The sequence below is a fragment of the Mus caroli genome, unplaced genomic scaffold (assembly GCF_978045245.1).
Source record: "Mus caroli unplaced genomic scaffold, Mus_caroli_1 scaffold_18, whole genome shotgun sequence".
NCBI classification, from domain to species: domain Eukaryota; kingdom Metazoa; phylum Chordata; class Mammalia; order Rodentia; family Muridae; genus Mus; species Mus caroli.
Window position 1 is genome coordinate 80,857,427 of NW_028227273.1, and position 21,521 is coordinate 80,878,947.

Here is a 21,521-nt window from a genome sequence, read left to right on the forward strand (position 1 = left end):
TGGTGAAGTGGTTGTCAACCTTGACATCAGTCTCACTGTCCTGTAGTGCAGTGACAAGCTGCCTAATGCAGTGAAACTGAGTATCTGACAGCTGTCATCTAATCAAGGCCAGCAGAAAAGTTTGGCAGACTATGCACCAGACTGTATTTCTAAAAGGTGCTTTCAGGTCAAACAAGTACTGCAGGTTGAGATTTGTGTGTATGTAGCTTCACAAAGGCATACTAAGGATGCTATTGTTAGTAAATTGTCAGCCATGCAAAACAAAATCACGACAGCCTTTACTTTTTGACATCTGACTCTGCTAGAGACTATAGGATTTTTCAAAATAGTTTTCCAATATAGGTATTTCTTTCTACAATTCAATCCCAATTTTAAGATAAAGGTATAAAAGCCTTGAAAGCATTAGATTCTTAAGAAAGATGTTTTGAACTGTTTGCAGTCAGTCTTCTAGTACTCTAAGACCTGGGTTTAGAGCCTAGATCTGCACAGGACCAGCTATTCCTGTCTAAGGAAAAAGCTCTATGTGTAGCATCAGAGCTCATTAGAAAACAATGATCCCTCTAACAGTGCCAAAGGACATGTTAAATAAAGGAACAACAGCACACAGTAATTCCTCTTAACAGTTTTTTAAAAATTTGAATTCTAAGCTCAATTCCTAAAACAAGGGCCCCAAGAAGGGCAGAAAGACTAAGAGGTCCAACATACATCTGAATGCTTTCTCTGAGGACTAATACTCTAATTAGGCTGGAGGTACTTAAGACAGCTCTTGATTCAACCCTTCCTCACCTTGGAGAACCAAAGTGTTATGCCTGAGCAGGCACTTCCTGTATAAAGGTCAAGACAGCAGTGTAGCCTTGAGGGAGGCTTAACAGTGTTCTAAGTACAAGACAGAAGTGTAGCTGTGAGGGAGGCCTAACAGTGTTCTGACAATGTACAAAAGCCCCTGGAGTCTTTGGAAACATCTTTCCATGTTTATCACCCCATGGAGAAGCTCATTCCTGTGAAAATATATGTTTCCCAGGGAACACTGTGGCCCATTCATATGTGGTGAGAGGACACAGCTCAGACAAGCTTTTGAGGGACAAACAGGCCAAGGGAGTATCTATCTATCTGATGGCCCAGAATGTCATTAATACACAGGAAGTGCTTTTGATGAAACAGATAATGTGACAGGAAATGCAGTCCAGAAAGCAAACTCATGTTGGCTCACACATTGGGTCTGGATTTTTCCTTGATAATGGAAGATTTGTTATGAAGAAATATAAACAAGAGGCCTAAATATTTTATTTAATTTTAAGAGTTATATATTGAGCTTAATATCTTAGTCTCCAAATAAACACTATGGAAAACTTTGGTATTTTTGATATTAAGAAAACTCAAAATATTAGTGCCAAGTGGACATTTCTATATTTAAGAATGCTGTGTATACTTATGAAGTTACTGTGGCTGCACTAGCAGTTGTCCTCAGGATATTGTTAGGGCACTGGGACCACATCCCACATAGGAACAGCAAGCTTACTCACCTGGCCCAGGATTGCATCAGTTTGTCTCTCTAGGAGACCCCAAACAGAGGGGACAGAGAACCAGACTTTAGGGTGCTATCACAACCATGTTTGTCCTCTTGCCCAGACCATACAGATTTGGCAAAGTTAGAGCTCTGCCAGGCCCCTGCCATGTTTTGTCCACAGGGTCAGTGTGTGTCAGTGCAGCTTACACTATGTATTAACTGTGCTGCAGGTTGGTGCATATGGTGGGCTTTCCTTTAGCCTTTCCACCCAAACTATGATGTTCTTTTGGGGAGACTGTCATGGCTGTCTTCATTCTGGCAGGCACAGTCTGTGGATGAGTCTCTAAGCTATTGGAGAGGGGACCCCACTGAGGAATTAGTGACTTGGAGTCATTTGTAGACCCAGGGCCTATGCCACTTGTTTGGTAGCATGTAGTATCTGCTCAAAGTGTAAGCAGACACTCTCCATCCCTGTAGTCCCATCTTGGAGTGTGGGCAGACTCTCTCCATGCCAACAACTGTCTGGCTCTCACAAATGTCATTTTCATGCTTTACACCTGACATTTTTAATTTTACTTTTAAAAGCCAGTGATGCAAAGTTACTAATTACTCTGTATGCATCCCCTGGGCTCACACATGGCTGAGACTCTATGAGGCCTAAAATTTGAGCTAGAGCTCTGCAACTTGAGAGAAGACCATCTAAAAAGAGACCTCAGCTCTCAGATGGGGAAGCCAGGGATGGGCCTTGCATGGGAATTGGATCTTCAGTGAAATATGCTTATTGTCATTGCTTTAATGTGTGTGCGTGTGCATGTGCACGTGCGCGTGCACGTCTGTGTGTGTGTGTGTGTGTGTGTTTGTGTGTGTGTGCTCAGCAACACTTCAGACATAACCAGGTTTCTTTTCTACCTGAGTAGGCTGTTTGTTCTCCAAGTTTGGTGGTGGGCCTGGATGGGGCCTTAGCACAGCTTTTCCCCAGATCCCGTGAATCTAAGCTGATAGGGGAGGCAGTTGTCTGGTGGGGATACTCCTCCTGGATCAGGAGCTTGCCTGGGCCCACTCCTGAAAGAGTAGCTGAATTGTTGGTCACAGGACAGGGAGGACAAGGTTGAACTTGTCACCTCAGGAGACATGGTGAGGTCCAGGATCTGCACATATATTGCAGAGCCATACATAAGCCCTGTCTATGTCCCAGCTCTATGTCCCAGTCAGGTTAAGGCTCCATTCCCATTCTTCCAACTGTGTAGGGATGGAGGCCATAGGGTTAACACAGGTCATGAGTGGCTTGCAAAAATAAGCATGGTGCCAGGCCCACAGGACAAAAGATGTGTTTATAGTACTAATCCTCTTTAGGAAGCAGGTGTTCCAAGCTGGGCATAAGTGACAAGAAGTCTCATATCCCAGAGAAACGGTGGCTACCCCCAGACTCCTCTCTGTAGAACTATGAGTAGCTGGTACAGCTAAATGAGCCTAGACAATAAAGAGGGCAATCTATTTCACCTGTCTCAGAGTCCAGCCTGTGTGCATTTCCAACAAGTATGCCAGGGCCATTTAGGCCAGCTTCATTGTGACAGGCCAGAAAGAGGTCCAGTAGATCTATCTGCAGTGGGTATTGTGTATAGCTGAAGAGACCACAATGACAGGAAACAGTTTTGGCATCATAACTCCAATTCTGGTTCTCAGATGGTCTGGGTTGTACCTTAGCTTTACCAAGATGACACAGAACCCCGGATACACATCCTCCAAACCTGTGGAGAAAGCAGTGACCTGGCTGCCTATCATTAGCTGAGGGTTTGAATTTCCCTGTATCCTATCACTCAGGATGATTTCAATAGGATGCGAACCAGCAGCATTGAGCCTGAGACAAAAGGGGAATCTGGAGTGGGACGACCTGAATGAGAGATGGTAGGACAACCAGAACTTTCAGGAAGTCTCCCACATGATCATGAATACCTTCCCTGGCAGGGACAATAGGAGCTAGTAAAGGATCAGGACCAGGGATTCAGCTTAGGACCCCAAGTACCCTCATGGATGGAACCAGGATACAGCTTGACATCACCAGATGCTGACACCTGTGTCTGACCAGTGGTACTGGCTTAACAACACATCAGTGGGATGCAGGAGAAGGGGTAAGAGGAAGGTAAGACTAGAGACAGGGTGGATCCCTGCTCCTTAATTGTCTCTTTCCCTGATGGGCCCTGACCATGGTCAAGATGAAGCCCCCAGGGACTGGATCTGTGAAAAGATTCATGTGTTAATTTAGCCTTCCTTCATCAGACACTGAACACAGGGCAGGTAAGGTAGAGCTTGGGTCTCTGCCATTGTGCCTTATGTCCAGAGCATAGTCAGAGTGCCCAGAGCAACAAAGCACGCTAGATTATGACTGTGTCTCCCAGCTCTGCTCCCAATGTGTGGCACAGCTGTGTTCCTCCACATCACCAGGAAAGCAAGCAGCATTCAAGTGGTGATCTGTGAACAGAGTGGTGCATGTTCCTGTGACTGGAGGATGATCCTTGGCTAGGTGGCAGAAGCTTAGATAGCTAGCAACCGGCCCCAATGGGCTCTAAATCAGACAGGGCCTAACCCCTAAATAGCAAGCCTATCAATGAGTCTGCATGCATGGATGTGCAGGGTAATGGCACTTTACAATGCACCCTGGCTAGAGCCAGGCCAGCCTGCTCCTTGCTTTCATTGCTGTGTCTTTCCTAAACTTCAGAGTTAGGTCATAGGAAAAGGAATTGAGGTATTGAGAAAAGGAGACAGTTTGGGAAATTGAGAGGAGCAGTTTTCTGAGAGGAGTCCCAGCTGCTGGCTTTGGGGAACATTTGGTATGAATCTCTGGAAAATGCTTCTGGCACCCTAACCTGTTCCAGAGAGAGGAGGTATGTGTTCTAGGAATTAATGCAAGTCTGTGTCCTGTGTGTGGATGAAGGGATGTATGTGACATGGGATCTCTACCCCTTCCTGGTGTCTGCAGGAGGCAGAGTCAAAATAGCAGATGGTAGATATGGAGAGATAAACAACCAATAAGTCAGTCGGTAAGTGATAATAAGCAGCTGGATCATAGACAGATAACAGATGAGAGCCCCATTGGTTCTGTAGTTTCTACATTATTGTTCTTACACAGCTAATAGGCTGATCAATAAGTGGATCTGATCCAACCTCACACATCAAAACATTATAGTTTCAATAGGCAATCAACAGATAAAAAATATAGAAATGTTAGACACTTTGTGCTCTCTCACTGAGGTCTTCTGCATCAGTGTGCCATCACACCCACAACACTCACACACAGCACTCATACCCACCACACCTACCACACCCACACACACATTCCTCACACCCACAACACTCACACACAGCCCTCACACCACAGCCCTCACACCCACAGGATAGGTGCTTAATAGACAAATTTCACTGAGAGGAGAGGTGGATTGTAGGTATGTCACTCTGGAACTGTCCACACCTCCCTGACCAGGATGACCAGTATGCCCTAGGCCCTAAACTTCCAATCCCAAGCTGAGTGGCCTTAAATTTGCACACCTCTCCTGCCCTCCCAGCCCCTTCCCATAACTCTCCATGGCCTTTCCCAAGACACAGCTGTATCAGAGGAGTCATGTTGCCTTCAGTGGCCCCTAGGCTTGATCCTCTTGGAAAAGATGTAGAGGTTTAGCTGGTGAGCAGCTGGCCCCCTGCCCACTGACATTCACATGCTACAAAAGGGGTGTCTTCTTTCTCCTATCTTAGTGTTACTGCCTTAGGCCCTGTTCACAGCCCCCCACCCTGCCCACAGGCTGGGACTTGAAGCCCAGATGCCTAAAGGACAAAGGTCCCTGCCTCAGGGAATTACATTGGAACAAAGTCTGTTTAGCAGGCCTTCAGTACTCTGAAACCTTGACTTCTGGGTACCGCTTAGAGGCCTGAACCATTGGCCAACCCTACCCTGAGTGTCTGCTGATGACTCCAGAAGAAAACAATGGGATGCAACTAGATCCAGCTGCATAGGACACTAGTTCCATAGGTATAGACAAACTAGTAGGTCAGGACAGAGACTTTGAGCCAAGGCCAAGAATGTTGCAGAGAGCCACATGGAGGGTGAGCAGGTGAGGATCAAAGAAGAGCCAATAGCCCACAGCCTTGTACCTGGTAGCTAGAATCTGCTTCTGTATGCTGGTTGGGGCTTTGTGCAGACAAATGATTCAGGGGACTTGGTCACATGTCCCTGAAAGTCAGCTTCTCCACATAGCACTTGAGGCTCCAAGATTAGTGCTCATCTTCAACCTGATTTTGAGCCTTGAACCCTTCATAGATGGTCCCAGGGTAGTGCTCTTTTTGCAAGAAAGAATTAATAGGACAAATGCTATCTTTCAGAAGATAAATGAAGGCAAGATTAAACACCACCAAGCCCCAGCCTCTAAAATGTGGGTAAATAGGAACCAGACTCAGAGTGACCATGTCTTCTGTTTCATGTTTCTGGCGATCAAATGCTGGACCATACCTGTGCTGAGCAAGTAGTGTCACTGAGCTACTTGCCAAGCCTGACAGCACCCTTATGATGGTCAGCAGCTCATAATCAATGGCTTAATTTATTGCTCATTTCTGTGCTGCCTTTTGACCCTAGTTTCCTCCTGGTGTGGCCAATATAGTTTCTTTCTAGAAAGTTTTAAAGTTTCCTTTTCCCTAAATCTTGTTGATTTGGAGGCTGGTACTTTTGTGTCCTGACCCTATATGGCCCCAATACCATATGTTCTGGCTTAGGGGCAGTTGACACATTGCCATCATGACTTGAGGTCTACACTCGTCTATCCATTCCAGAGTGGACTGATCCAAGGTGCCAAGTTCCAGCAAGCTTGCTGCCCTCAGTGAGCCAGAACACATCCAGCTGATGACCATCTCTCATATCCCTGAACTAAAGACATCTCCATCACAGGTCCAGAGATGGATCCTATCTGTGGCGGTCCCATAGAGCCACTGATCTCCAGACATGTGATGCTATAAAGTGAAAGCGAAGATCTTAATGACACCTGGCAAAAGTCTTAGTCAGCATGTTTTCAAAAGTACAACCATGACAATGTACTATTGGAACCCCAAAGCTTCATCTCCATTGGTGCTCTGTTGTCCTGACTGTTCCCAGCCTCATGGCTTTGGTGTGGACAGCTCTATGAAACCTCAGGTCAGAGACATTCATAAGGCAAAGGAACTCCCATCAGAAGTGTAAAGTGGAGCAGTGTTCTGGCTTCCACTGACTAATGGGAGCGGGGGAGTCATCGCTTCTCTGTAGTCACTCTTCTCCGATGTCCATGTCACAAAAACAGCCACCATTGCCTGCATACCCCATCCAGAGTTCCACATCCCCCTTACCCAGTGGGTACCAGGACCTAACAGTAGGCTTTGGGGCTCCAGTCCCTGTGAATTCTGCAGAAATACTCCATGGCTGTAGCTGGACAATTGTGCTCCCAGGTGGTGTCTCTTTACTGGACACCTAACTGTACCTTCAGCCTGATTCTATCATAGGACCAGCAGGCCAGTCTGTATGAGAGACCTATTAACAGAGTTCAAGCCTCTGTTCAGGGAACAGAGAGACTGTGAGTGGTGGCTTTCTCTCACCTGTCTCATCGACAAATATAGTAAGGAGACTCTGGGATTCTGCCTGTGCCCATCTTATGCCCACACCGTGCCCCCATTGCACCCTCTTGAGAAGAGGCTTGAGGGGAGCCTGATCTCTAATATTCCTCTCCATTCCCTAAGGATCATGACCACAGTCTGCAGCTCTCCAAAGTCTCACGGCCAGAGAAACTTGGCATAGTTCCCATGCCTCTCCACAGGCCCAGAGGAAGGACAGAAATAGGAATTTTTGGAGGACCCACATGACTTCTCAGGGTCAGCCAGTGGTCTTGGTTCCTTCTTGTCTGTGAAGACACAGGACACAGGTCCTGACCTCCATGCAGCCTTAGCTGATGCACACACACTAAACTTGAGCTGAGCTGGCGTCTGCTGCTCTGGAAAGTATTGAAAACCACAATTCTAGGCAATTCCTGGATCTAGTGGGGGACAACTGAGCACAAGACCCCTGCCTGCTCCCTGAAGACCAGAGGCACCAGGTGGGTTCTTACTGCTCTATTCCCAAAGAAAATGAAGAGCAGCTGTAACAGCCAGCCATGCTCTGGTGGGAAGGGCAGAAAGGCATATCCAGGCCAAGAGAAGAATGTACAATGGCTTCTTGGGCCTATCTGTTCCTCACAGGCATACTTAGCTATGCTACACAGCACTTACCCAGCTCTGTCTGGAGTACTTTGGTCCCACAGGAGCTCTGTGGTGGTGAAGACACTGACAAAGCCAAGGACCTAGATTCTTGCCAAACACCTGTCCACACTTGACACCTGCTGCGTGTCAGCACTATGTGCAGCCATGGAAAACTGGGGACATGGATGACTTTATTCCTTGGGATCACCTGTGAAACCCAGGGCCAGGTGACATGCTTGAGGTCAGACAAGGATAAGGAGGAGCAGAGTGACCTTACCTGAGATTGTGGGATAGGGGTCCCAGTGAAGGGAGGGACTAGCCCTGGCTCACACTCTTCAGGAACATATGTGGTAAGGGTAGGCATGCTGGACACATGGTAACCTTCCAACATACTAATCAGTGTATGTCTACATTTGTGTACGATTGTGGTGTGTATGTGTGTGTGTGTGTGTGTGTGTGATTGTGTGTGTGTGTGTGTACATGGTGTCTGTATATGCAACTGCATGTTTTCCTGTGTGGGTAGGACATATCCTGACTCCAGTGCTGACACATGCAGGGCCACCACAATTGGTACAGACCATATTTAACACCAGGGTTTTTTTTTTCAAAGGTTTTCTAATGGAATATATTATGCCTCTCAGTCAGGTCAGGTTCACATCATGTTGTACCAATGAGGAACACTGATCTTTTGGGATTACAGGTGGAGCCAGGCATGAGGGGTATGGTGCCTTTCCCTTCCTACAGTTCCCAGTCTCTTCTGTATCACACTGTCCAGGGAACAGAACCCTCAACTCAACCAGCGCCCCCGTGTGTTTCCTTGCACTAGCTGAAATCCTGACTGACTATCCCAAATTCACCAGTTCTGACTGAGTTGAGTATAACACAGAAGGCCGAGATGTGCTTCCACACACAGCCAGCCAGTCTTGAGCTCCACTCTGACAAATGTTAAAGGGTGTCCAGATGTGGCCATCCTACCAATGGGTGCAAGTTTGTCACAACTACCAAGAAACTGTGACAAGCAGTGGCATACAAGCCTCCTCTTGTCCAAGTAAACTGACATCAAGTACTTCTTTGTATCTTAGGCAGTAAGGAATCCTGAGGGCTCCCTGGAAAGATAACCGATCCTATACCTTCCCAGAGCTCATGATCTGTTCTTGCTTAATGGACCCTGGACCTTATTGACTAAGGTGAGGAGAGGAGACCCCCAAACAGCCCTATCCTCTGTACCAGCAACACTGTCCTGCCAGGTGGAGGCAAACTCCACAGACAGAGGAGTGGGGTAAGTTCTTTCGCATTGCATACAATGGGGTCTTGTTTGCATAGCCAGTGGCAGTGTCTCCTGTGGAACTGAGCAATGCTGCTAGGGAGACCGCTGTGTTGTTTACAGGACTTATAAGCTAGACATGGGAAGAGGAACTAGAGACTTGTGATTTGGAGATCCTGCAGTAGCCTGCTCTGGGTCTGTGGAGCCTAGGCTAGCTTTGCAATCATAGGGCTCCCTATAATGCCCAAGACCCACTGTGACACATTCTCTTGAAAATAAGACAGGAGTCCAAGTGGCTTCAGGGCTAACATTAACTCTTGTTTCTCTCAGATACTTTTGCTCCTGAGAATCCCAGGAGCTGGGAGCCCGGAACAGGAAGAATTGCACCTTCCCCATGCCCAGACTAGTGTCAGAGCTGGTTCTTCATCTCCTACCAGTGGGCAGACAAAACAGAATGATATGGTGGGAAGATGGGTTGAGGGCCAAGAACTGCCTTGCCCAGACATGGGCAAAGGCTGGTGGTGCTGGAATGCTAGCAAGCCATCTTCAAGGCTAGATGGCACAGACTGGACGGTTGTACAGATCTTCCCTACACCACAATGACCTGCAGGGGTGGGTCTTCACCTGGCCAGTACAGGAGAGGAAGATTAGGAACTTCATTCCATTGAGAGGAGTTAACTTCTTGAAAACCAGCAGCTCCACCAGTGTGCAGCCTCAGGGGTTGCTGTGTGAGCTAGTCATGAGCTGTCTGGATGACTAGGCAGACATACTGGTCACCTATATGGTTATCCTCTGCCTCCCCAACATGCAGAGGGATATAAGAGTGTGCTGGTAGTCCTCCTGCATATGTGCTTTCAGTGCTCCTACAGCCACAGAAGCCAGCTCTACCCAGACAGTTCAAATTCTTGCATAGGCTATCTATGCTGGGTCTGATAGTCCATCCTGTTGGTTTGCCCTGTCTTAGCTCTCACAACACACTTTCCTGAAGGTGACCTCATGCTGTTTCCTGAGACCATCCCAGCATTCATCAGCTCTATATCCCACCCTACCTTAAAATCCCTAATAATCCCTGATACTTTAGGGTTTTTTCCAGGCTGGTCCGTGGGCCCTCCTGTAGCTCTGAAACATCCTAGATGTTCTAGGCAGCCTCCATGCCTTGGTATATGACCTCTTTGGGTCCCCACTGGAACCAAGGGATGCTGGCCAGATAAGAATTCTCTCCCCATTGTCATCTATTTGCACTTATATCTTTCAAAAATGGCTCTGGATGTGATCACCATACACTACCCTGGAAACATCTGAGAATTTAAGGAGGGCCACCTTTCACTTAAACATCTCCACTGACTGTCCGGGTTCCATCAGCTGACAGTTGTTCCACATTGATGGGCAAACTTATGCTTTTCAGCCATAAGAGAATTAGCCATGACAGGCTTTAGGTTCTGCTCTGAAGACCCTACACATACCACAGATAGTAGAGTCACCCACATTGTACTCTACCTGGGTTTCACAGGGCCTCTTGTGTAGTCTCTCTGGTGCCCTATGGTGGTAGTAACACAAGTTTCATAGGTCCTGAGGTGTCTGGTAGCAGCCCTTTATAATAAGAGTTAAAGAAAGGTGGAAATAATATTCTGCCGATTTGTATGTCCACCACTGGAGGGTGCAACACTGCTATGCACCTGGTGAGCCACTCAACAAGTCCACTCACTAAGTTCTGAGCCTGAAGCAGAGAAGCACTGCTAAACCCAGTGTTCCCAAGAACCTGGCTGTCCCTGCAGGACTGCCCGTAAAGGATTCTCCAGGACCCTGAGGACCCAATTTGGAAATCTTAGGAGGGCAGGGTGGGAGCCAAAAGGACTGAATGGAAACCTTACCTGGGATGTGACCTCTGGCCCGTCATTCTGATTAGCATGACCCACAGTTCTGTGAAGGTCTCTGTGTGGCTGCTAAAAAAGGGGGAGGACAATATAGAGGATGAAGAAGAGATGAGTAAGCAGGGCCAAGATAGCATCACTGCCCATACACACTGCTGTGGGCCCATCCTGTCCTGGGCCCTCTCCTCCATAACTCTGAATTAGAAACAAATACCCCTCCTCATAGGACTGTCTGAGATGAGACAAGCTGGAGATCTAAACTGTCAGCCAGAAAGACAGGAGCTGTCTGTGACATACACCAGTTTGCAGGGTCCCAGATGAGCCTATCTTCCTAGTGAGGCCATTTCCTCCCCAGAGACAAGGTGAGGAAAGGCAGAGTTTGCCTGCTCTTGAAAGCTGAGCTCTCCCTTCTTCTGCAGACACAGAAATGGTGCCTTCTCTGTGCCCATCTGTAGTGAGTCCTGGGAGCAACCAGTGGCCACACTCATGTGATTTCATACTCTGGCAGATATTCTATACTGTGCACCATAGAGTCTGGATTCAACTTCAGTGGCCAAGGCCAGCTGATTTTGTCTGGACAAGACCCTGAGAAGGAGGCCACCCACAGTGTTAGTGACACACTTCTTACCCCTGAGTGGCCTTCAGTGTAGCCCTGAGTTGTGGTTCCAGACTGAGCCTAGGGATTCAGATTAGCACTGGCCAGGTCAGGCGATTTGCTACCTAGTCCTATAGCTCACCTACACTGCAGTTCCATGTGTCCTGGCTGGTGCAGCTGCTCCAGGAATCACTAGATGTCCTCCCACAGAACCTTGAGGTCCCTGTGGGCTCAATCACAGACATCTCACATTATCCCTGCTGGGAGTTAGTCTTGATGCCTGCTTGTATGGGAGTTGCCATGGCTTTTGGACAGAATGGGAGGCAGTGGAGGAGATTCTATGTGCTCCTCTTATTGTCCTCATTACCCAGGGAGTTCTTGCTGCTTGCCTCCAAGTCCAGGTTTAGCTCTAGCAGGTCACTGTATAGGATTCCTGATAGCTCTTCTTCTCTTTGTGAAAAGCCACACAAGATCTAGTGTTGGAGGAACATGAAGTACCCCTGCATCCCGGGAGCCAGTGGTGATCAGTGTCCTGCCACCCTTGAGATACACAGGAGTCTAGGCGCATAGAGGAAAGCTGCATCCTTGGAGAATGAGCTCTGCATTCCCATGACAGCTAGGTAACCATGAATAGACTCACTCCCCAACAGGCTCCTAGCATCCCCTTGTGATGATTCATTTGGCTCTGAACTTTGTTTCTTAGCTACAGAGCCATCCTCAGCAGCCCTGGTGGTCTGTCATGCAGGACAGGAGCAGGTAAAAACAGAGCCTATCATTTGCTTCTGAAGTTGTATGGTCCTGGAATATGCATCTGGCATCCTTGAGGGCCTGCCATGTAACATAGACAGAGAGTTCTTCTTGCTCATGGCTCACTCCCACCCCCTTTCTCTCTCCCTCTCTTTCCCTCTCTGTCCATCTGTCCTTTTGTCTCTCTGTCTCTATGTCTTTCACACACACACACAAACACATTCATGAACACACAATGCACACTGGTAGTGCACCCACACATACAAGTACTATGTGCACAAAGACACATGCACACACATGCATGCATAGCCACGGGCATGCACACATGTGCCCACACCCACATATGCACACACACACACACACACACACATGTATGTACAAACATACATGCACAGAGGCACACTCTCCTGCCAGTGCACTGTGGCTTCAATGTTCACCAAGTCAAGTCCTCTCTCAGTGGAGACTTTGAAAATTGGAGAGAGCTGGGCATAGTGGCACAGACCTGTATCCCAGGACTCAGGAGGCAGAGGAATGCAGATTTCTGAGTTTGAGGCCAGCCTGGTCTACAAAGTGAGGTCCAGAACAGCCAGGGCTAAAAAGAGAAACCTTGTCTTGAACCCCCCCCCCAAAAAAAAGGAAAGAAAGAAAAGAAAAGAAAAGAAAAGAAAAGAAAAGAAAAGAAGCCCTTGCATCCTCACAATCTCTGGGGTAGCTTGGGCATGGAGTCTGCTGACACCCACAAGCTACCCACAAGACCCACCATGGGATCTTTAGAACTCTGGTGAGTGGAACACAGCTGCTGCTCCAATCCAACCGCACGGGACCTGAGACTGCATTAATTAGGGAAGCAGAAAACCCGGTCTGATCAGAGGCACAAGCCCCTTCCGGTCCCTGTCAGCACCGGGTATCTTGGGCATGGAGTCTGTGGACACCTGCAAGGTATACACGTTATCTTAAGACCTCTGTGAGTGGATCACAACTTCTACCAGGAGGCATTTTCGAACACCAGATATCTAGGCACATTCCCTGCAGGAGGAGAGCTTACCTGCAGAGAGTACTATGAACACTGAAATTCAGGAGAGAGCTAGTCTCCCATATCTGCTGATAGAGGCTAACATAAACACCTGAGGAACAAGATCTAACCAGAGACAACTACAACAACAAACTCCAGAGATTACCAGATGGCGAAAGGCAAACGTAAGTATCTTACTAACAGAAACCAAGACCACTCACCATCATCAGAATGCAGTACTCCCACCCAAACCAGTCCTGAGCACCCCAACACACCCGAAAAGCTAGACCCGGATTTAAAAGCATATCTCATGATGATGGTAGAGGACATCAAGAAGGACTTTAATAACACACTTAAAGAAATGCAGGACAATGCTGCTAAACAGGTAGAAGACCTTAAAGAGGAAGCACAAAAATCCCTTAAGGAATTGCAAGAAAATGCGACCAAACAGGTCATGGAATTGAATAAAACCATCCAAGACCTAAAAAGGGAAGTAGATACAATAAAGAAAACCCAAAGTGAGGCAATGCTGGAGATAGAAAACCTAGGAAAGAAATCTGGAACCATAGATGCAAGCTTCAGCAACAGAATACAAGAGATGGAAGAGAGAATCTCAGGTGCAGAAGATTCCATAGAAAACATCGGCACAACAATCAAAGAAAATAAAAAATGCAAAAAGATCCTAACTCAAAACATCCAGGAAACCCAGGACAAAATGAGAAGACCAAACCTATAGATAATAGGAGTAGATGAGAATGAAGATTTTCAACTTAAAGGGCCAGCAAATATCTTCAACAAAATTATAGAAGAAAACTTCCCAAACCTAAAGAAAGAGATGCCCATGATCATACAAGAAGCCTACAGAACTCCAAATAGACTGGACCAGAAAAGAAATTCCTCACGACACATAATAATCAGAACAACAAATGCACTAAATACAAATAGAATATTAAAAGCAGTAAGGGAAAAATGTCAAGTAACATATAAATGCAGGCCTATCGGAATTACACCAGACTTTTCACCAGAGACTATGAAATCCAGAAGATCCTGGACAGATGTTATACAGACCCAAAGAGAACACAAATGCAAGCCCAGGTTACTATACCCAGCCAAACTCTCAATTACCATAGATGGAGAAACCAAAGTTTTCCACGACAAAAACAAATTCACACATTATCTTTCCATGAATCCAGCCCTTCAAAGGATAATAACAGAAAAAAACCAATACAAGGACGGAAACCACGCCCTAGAAAAAGTAAGAAAGTAATCCTTCCATATTTATAAGGAAACACTTTTTTAGCGTTTCTAAACAGAATCTACTTGGTTTGAGATCCAGTGGTTGGAACACTGTCTAGACTCTTTCTACAAGGTGCTGATTGAAGGATTCTCTGTGGAAGCTTTCGGTCAGCTTAATCTGTCCAATTCTGTAATGAGCACAGCACCTATTTTGAATTGCTATTTGGAGGGCCAGTGCTTATTTAACTGGATTTCGTAACCCAGTAGATTTTGGCTTGAGGTCTGATTTCCTTATTTGAAATTAAGAATCCTAATGTTGAGAATTGCATAGGTTTGTGTGGAACAAAGCCTAGAACAACTGTAGGTAAACTAGTGATCTAGTCTAATTACAGGTGGGGAAGTTTGGTGCCATAATTTCTCTTTGTTGGTGTTGGACTTTTAATCAGCTGAAATGTATTTCTGTACCACAATGTAAGCTTCATAAAAGTTTGCTTAATTGACTAGTAAAATAATAATAATAATAATAATAATAATAATAATAATAATAATAATTAGTAAGAATAACAATAATATTGGTAAACCAATACCTAGGAGTTAAAAAGTGCTAATTGCTAAACATATTTAGTTCATTATGAAAATCTCTGTCATATTTTGATGAAATTTTCTTAATTTCTAGGTTTTAAACAATAATACCAGTTGTAGTTATAAGTTTAGGATGTGTTTTGTCAAATCACAAAATAATTTTTATCCTTTTTGAAAGATGGTGGTCTACCTGGGATTTCCCCCCTAATTTTACCTTTGTTTATTGCTAGGATACAGAAAGGCTTTATTTCTGCTGACAGAGCTTGTATTCATTGGTCTTGTTTCACTCACTATTTGTTGCAAAGGTTTTAGCATATTCTTTAGGGTCCTTTCTACTTATAATATGGTTCCAACTTCAAGTAGACTACATTGTTCAATTTTCTTCCCAAAAAACTGGGCTATACCACTAGAACAATGCTGTACAGCAGCGCAGGAAAGACCTGGGTTGCAAGCATGTCCAAAGTCTGGTACAATTAGAATGGGGCTCTGTGAGAAAGTTCTGTCTGTCCTCTTTGCTCTGACTCTAGAAGTCTCTTTCCAGTGCCTTTTTTGGTTACGGTGTAACCTGATTCATATGGTGAAGTATTAAGTTCAGGTCTCTCAGCAGGTGACACTTGAAGACAGTGACCTCAAGGTGATCAATTCAAGGAAGACTTAAGTGTGGGTTCTCTTTTAATGTCATTGGTATCCTTCTGAAGGGAACCCTGGAGACATAAGACACGTAAAGATGTACTACAGAGCAGGTAGATCAATGGAATAGAATTGAAGATCCAGAAATGAATCCACAGACCTAAGGTCACTTGATCTTTGACAAAGGAGCTAAAATCATCCAGTGGAACAAAAGACTGCATTTTTAACAAATGGTGCTCATTCAACTGTTGGTCAGCATGTAGAAAAATGCAAATCGACCCATTCTTATTTCCTTCTAAAGTCCAAGTGGACCTCCACATAAAACCAGATACACTGAAACTTATAGAGGACAAAGTGGGGAAGAACCTGGAACACATGGACACAGGGGAGAAATTCCTGATGAGAACACCGACGGCTTATGCTATAGAATCAAGAATCGACAAATGGGACCTCATAAAATTGCAGAGTGTCTGCAAATGACACTCTCAATAGGATAAAAAGGCAACCAATATATTGGGAAAAGATCTTTACCAACCCTACATCTGATAGAGGGCTAATATCCAATATATACAGAGAACTCAAGAAGTTAGACTGCAGAGAACCAAATAGCCCTATTAAAATTGGGTACATAGCTAAACAAAGACTTTTCAACTGATGAAAATTGAATGGCTAAGAAGCATCTAAAGAAATGTTCAATGCCACAGCAGCTGCCAGCTCTGAGGCAGGGAGGTGGCAGCAGCTGCAGCCACTGCCTGGGAATTCTGCAGACCAGCAAACCCCCCCCCCCCCGGGAGCCGACCTGGCCTAGGCCCTCACTGCTGGCCCGCGCTGGCCCGGTTCCACGCCTGATTCTGGCAGGTGAGCTGTAAGGCAGTGACTGAGTATGGATCATTTGAGAGAGGCAACTCAGGGGAAAGAACATTCAGAAATGTCTAACAATGGGAGTGATCCGAAGGGTCCACCCACCAAGATTGCCCGCCTGGAGCAGAACCAGAGCCCACTAGGAAGAGGAAGGCTTGGAAGCACAGGTGGAAAGATGCAGGGAGTGCCTTTAAAACACTCGGGCCATCTCATGAAAACCAACCTTATGAAAGGAACCAGGTTCCCAGTTTTCTGCATGCTGCAACATTATGAAAACACCATTGAGTATGATTGCAAGGAGGAGCACACAGAATTTGTGTTGGTGAGAAAGGATATGCTTTTCAACCAGCTGATAGAGATGGCCTTGCTGTCTGTCTCTAGGCTACTCACACAGCTCTGCTGCCCAAGCCAAAGGGCACATCCAGGCTGGGAAGTGGAATCCAGTTCCAGTGTCGTATGTGACAGATACCCCTGATACCACGGTGGCAGACATGCTTCAAGATGTGTATCATGTGGTCACCGTCAAAATCCAGGTACACAGTTGCCCTAAACTAGAAGACTTGCCTCCTGAACAATGGTCACACACCAAAGTAGAGAATGCTCTAAAGGACTTATTGAAAGCTATGAACCAGAGTGCGTTTGCCAAGGAGTGCCCCCTTTCACAGAGCATGATCTCCATGGTGAACAGCACGTACTATGCAAATGTCTCAGCAGAAATTGTCAAGCCTTTGGAAGGTGGGACAAACATTTCAAGAAGACAAAGGATATGATGGCTGAGATGGATCTATCCCAGGAAGGTGCCAACCACGTCAATTTTGGCCAGCAGCCTGTCCCGGGAAACACAGCTGAGCAGCCTCCTTCCTCTGCGCAGCTCTCCCACGGCAGTCAGTCCTCTGTCTGGACCCCTCTTTCGAATCTGTACCCGGGGCTTGTGTCAACACCAATCAGTCCTCAGGTGGTCAACCAACAGCTGGTGATGGCTCAGTTGCTGCACCAGCCGTGTGCAGTGAACAGACTCTTAGCCCAGCAGTCAGTCCTTAAACCAACAATAATTGAACCACCCTCCCCCTGTCAGTAGGTCTATGAACAAGCCTTTGGAGCAGCAAGTTTCCAGGAACACGGAGGTCTCTTCTGAAATCTACCCGTGGTGCAGGATGAACTGAAACGAGCCGGAGTCTCACAGGCAGTATTTGCACGCATGGTTTTTATCCGAACTCAGGGATTGCTTTCAGAAATCCTCCGAAAGGAAGAGGACCCCAAGACTGCATCCCAGTCTCTGCTGGTAAACCTTCGGACTATGCAGAATTTCTTACAGTTGCTGGAAGCCGAAAGAGACCAGATATACCAGGATGAGAGGGAAAGGAGCTTGAAAGCAGCCTCAGCCATGGGTCCTGCCCAGCTGCTGAGCACACCACCCACCCGCCTTTCCCAGGTGAAAACAGCTACCCTTGCCACTGAGAGAAATGGGAAGCCAGAGAACAAGCACTGTTTGCAAAGGTTGCCACCACAAAAAGCCAGAGATGGCTGTGTGAGCTGTTGCGCTGAAGAGAAGACCCTTCTCCAGAAAACAGGACCCTGTGAGAGAACCTGTAAATGATCCGAAGATTCCTCAGTCTGCCCCAGCCTTAACGCAAAGTCATCTATGAGCAGGAGAGTAATGCTGTGTATCACCATGGCAACAGACCTCCCCACATCATCCATGTTCCAGCAGAACAGATTCAGCAGCAGCAACAGCAGCAGCAGCAGCAGCAGCAGCAGCAGCAGCAGCCACCTCATCCACAGCCACAGCCATAGCCACAGCCACGGCCACGGCCACAGCCACGGCCACAGCCACAGCCCCGGGCAGGCCCCAGGCTCCCCCAACAGCAGCCCACCATGGCCTCCTCTGTTGAGGCCGATGAGGAAAACCGGCAGAAGACCAGGCCACGAACCAAAATTTCCGTGGAAGCCCTGGGGATCCTTCAGAGTTTCATCCAAGATGTGGGCCTGTACCCAGATGAAGAGGCCATCCAGACTGTCTGCACAGCTGGACCTCCCGAAGTACACCATCATCAAGTTCTTTCAGAACCAGCAGTACTACCTTAAGCACCACAGCAAGCTGAAGGACCACTCTGGCTTGGAGGTGGATGTGGCCGAGTACAAAGATGAGGAGTTGCTTAAGGATTTGGAAGAGAGCGTCCAGGATAAAAAAACGCCAACACCCTTTTCTCAGTGTAACTAGAGGAAGAGCTGTCGGTGGAAGGGAGCACAGACATTAATGTCGACTTGAAAGACTGAGAGAACAGTATTATTTTCAGCCGCACCACTGGTATTTCCTAACAACATGAGAAGTCCACCTTGTGTTCACTCAGACAAACCTTCATTGTTTATGGTTTGGCCAATGAATCTTCAGAAAATTGCACAAACAGGAAGGAAGTTGGAAGGACAGGACAGCAGGCACTCAAGGTTTTACTGTGTTTTACAAAACTGCTTGGCAGCCCTAGGTGAAGCATCAAGGATTGTTTTGTAGACTTTGTGTTCAAGGACTGCACCCAGGGGTTGTACCCTGTCAGCATGATACTAGAAATTGGTTTTCCTTTTGATTATTATTATTCTGGAGCCTCAAATAAGCATTATAAGTTCTGTGATTGTGATTGCCTTTTCTTTAATGATTCTTCTGTAACACTGCACACTAGTCTTGGAAACTGGCCCTTATTTTAAAGAGAAAAAGGAAGAGAGAGAGAGAGAGAGAGAGAGAGAGAGAGAGAGAGAGAGAGAGTTTGTTACTCAATTATATGTTAAAAAAAAGAAGTATAGACTGTCGAATGCAGCTTAAAGATGACATATGCCAACAAATGCCTTGTAATGTATGGCACTGGCATAATTAAAATTTGTTTTTTATTTTGGAAATAAAAGTTCACTGTAATTTTTTTTCATCCTCATTGTTACATGATTTTTTTTTTAAGGAAAAGAAAATGTGAAACACAATTTAGTCCTTGTTATTTATTTGTAGCTCCTGCAGCATCATGTCATAATTAAGTCTTTTGGAGAGTTCTGTTAAATGTAATGTTGCTTTCCCATCCTGATTTCCTTTCTATTTATAACTGTATTTTGCTGGGCAGTAAAACAAAGTGTCTTAAAAGTTTTAAATAGAGAAAATGTGCTTTACACAGTTGCCTATACAAAGTGTATGTTATCCAAGCAATTCACTCTAGAAGCTTCGGTCTCATTGTTTTATGCAATTTTTACTATCACGCAAATAAGCGTAGGTAAATAAAACTAATAGATCACCTTAGAAAATTATGCAATTAATGTGAAAATAATTGATGTTTGCAATGTGTCTTCCTTTGGGTTACAATCAATTTTAAAGCGACATCTGTATAAAGTTTCTGTATAAAGGTGTCTTTATTTTTTATGAGTTTATGGCTATGAAAACACCAGCTATTTTGTTACAGCTGCTGTTTTTATAAGTGTATCACAGTTTTCTTTATGCAGAAATGTGCTGATTAGGAGTGGTCATTGACTGTAACCACATGATTAAAGTTGTTTGTATGGATAAAAAAAAAAAAGAAATGTTCACCATTCTTAGTCATCAGGGAAATTCAAATCAAAACAGCCCTGAGATTCCACTTCATACCAGTCAGAATGGCTAAAATCAAAAACTCAGGTAACAGCAGATGCTGGTGAGGAAGAGGAGAAAGAGAAACGTTCCTCCATTGCTAGTGGGATTGCAAGCTGGTACAACCACTCTGGAAATCAGTCTGGTGTTTCCTCAGAAACCTGGACATAGTATTACCTGAGAATCCAGCTATACCCAAAAGATGCTCCAACATGTAATAAGGACACATGTTCCACTATGTTCATAGCAGCCCAATTTATAAAGTCAGGAGCCAGAAAGAACTCAGATGTCCTTCAACTTAGGAATGGATACGGAAAATAAAGTACTACTCAGTTATTAAAAATGATGAACCCCATAGGAAGAACAACAATATGAACCAACCAGATCACCCCCCGCCCTCAGAACTCCCAGGGACTAAGCCATTAACAAAGGAGTACATATAGCTCCAGCTGCATATGTAGCAGAGGATGGCCTTGTCAGGTATCAATGAGAGGAGAGGTCCTTGGTCCTATGAAGGCTTGATAGATGCCCCAGTGTAGGGAATCCAAGGAGGGGAGGTAGGATTAGGTGGGTAGTTCCGATGATCAGCTTCAGTTGGGCCCTGCTCAATCTTCGGGACGACTCAGGGTTCTGGGCAAGTGGGCAAAGAGTTGTCGAGAAATGACAAACAAATTTGGGACACAAGAGAGTTTGCTGTATCTGAATGTAATTTGTCCAATCCAGCATCAAACCTTTTATACAGAAGAAACTAGGGAAGTTAGGTGACACATCAGCAAGGTACAATGAGATTACCGGATGCTTAATGACTCTAACACAAAACAGAGGACTGCAAACACAAAGACTGGCAGGAACTGGGAAATAAAACAACTGAGAAGAAGTCAGCTCTATCTAAGGACAGCCACATACTTAGAAGCCAGGTGTGAGGTTTTTATACTCCCAAGGCAAGGGCTTTCAAGCCCAAGTAATGTTTCTTATTAGGGAGTTCTGCTCTAACTAACCTTCTCATGAATAATGCAATACTCTAAAACCACTGCCCGATCTATTTCCTAAACCATTGTAAATTTCTGTATATGGGAACAACTTGGTTTTTATCCTAAGTGGTAGTGTAGGGGGACTTTCTACTAATAAGTAATGTAGTCTACCATACATAACTATAATAAGAATTCTAAACTTACTTTGCTAAGCTTGCCCTGAGATTTCTAACTCTATGTAGTAGATAGTAATTCCTGATTTCTTTCACTATCTCGCTTACAATACTAGAGGCAAGTCTGAATGTCATTGAATAGGCAACATTCTTTTTTTTTTTTTTTGGTTTGATTTGTTTTTTCAAGACACAGTTTCTCTGTATAACCCTGGCTGTCCTGAAAATCGATTT

General features: G+C 45.6%; 1 pseudogene; it reads left to right on the top strand.

The window, feature by feature from the left end:
- Positions 1-16,570: 16,570 nt before the first annotated feature.
- On the top strand, positions 16,571-19,231 carry LOC147000545 (DNA-binding protein SATB1 pseudogene; annotated as a pseudogene).
- Positions 19,232-21,521: the final 2,290 nt, after the last annotated feature.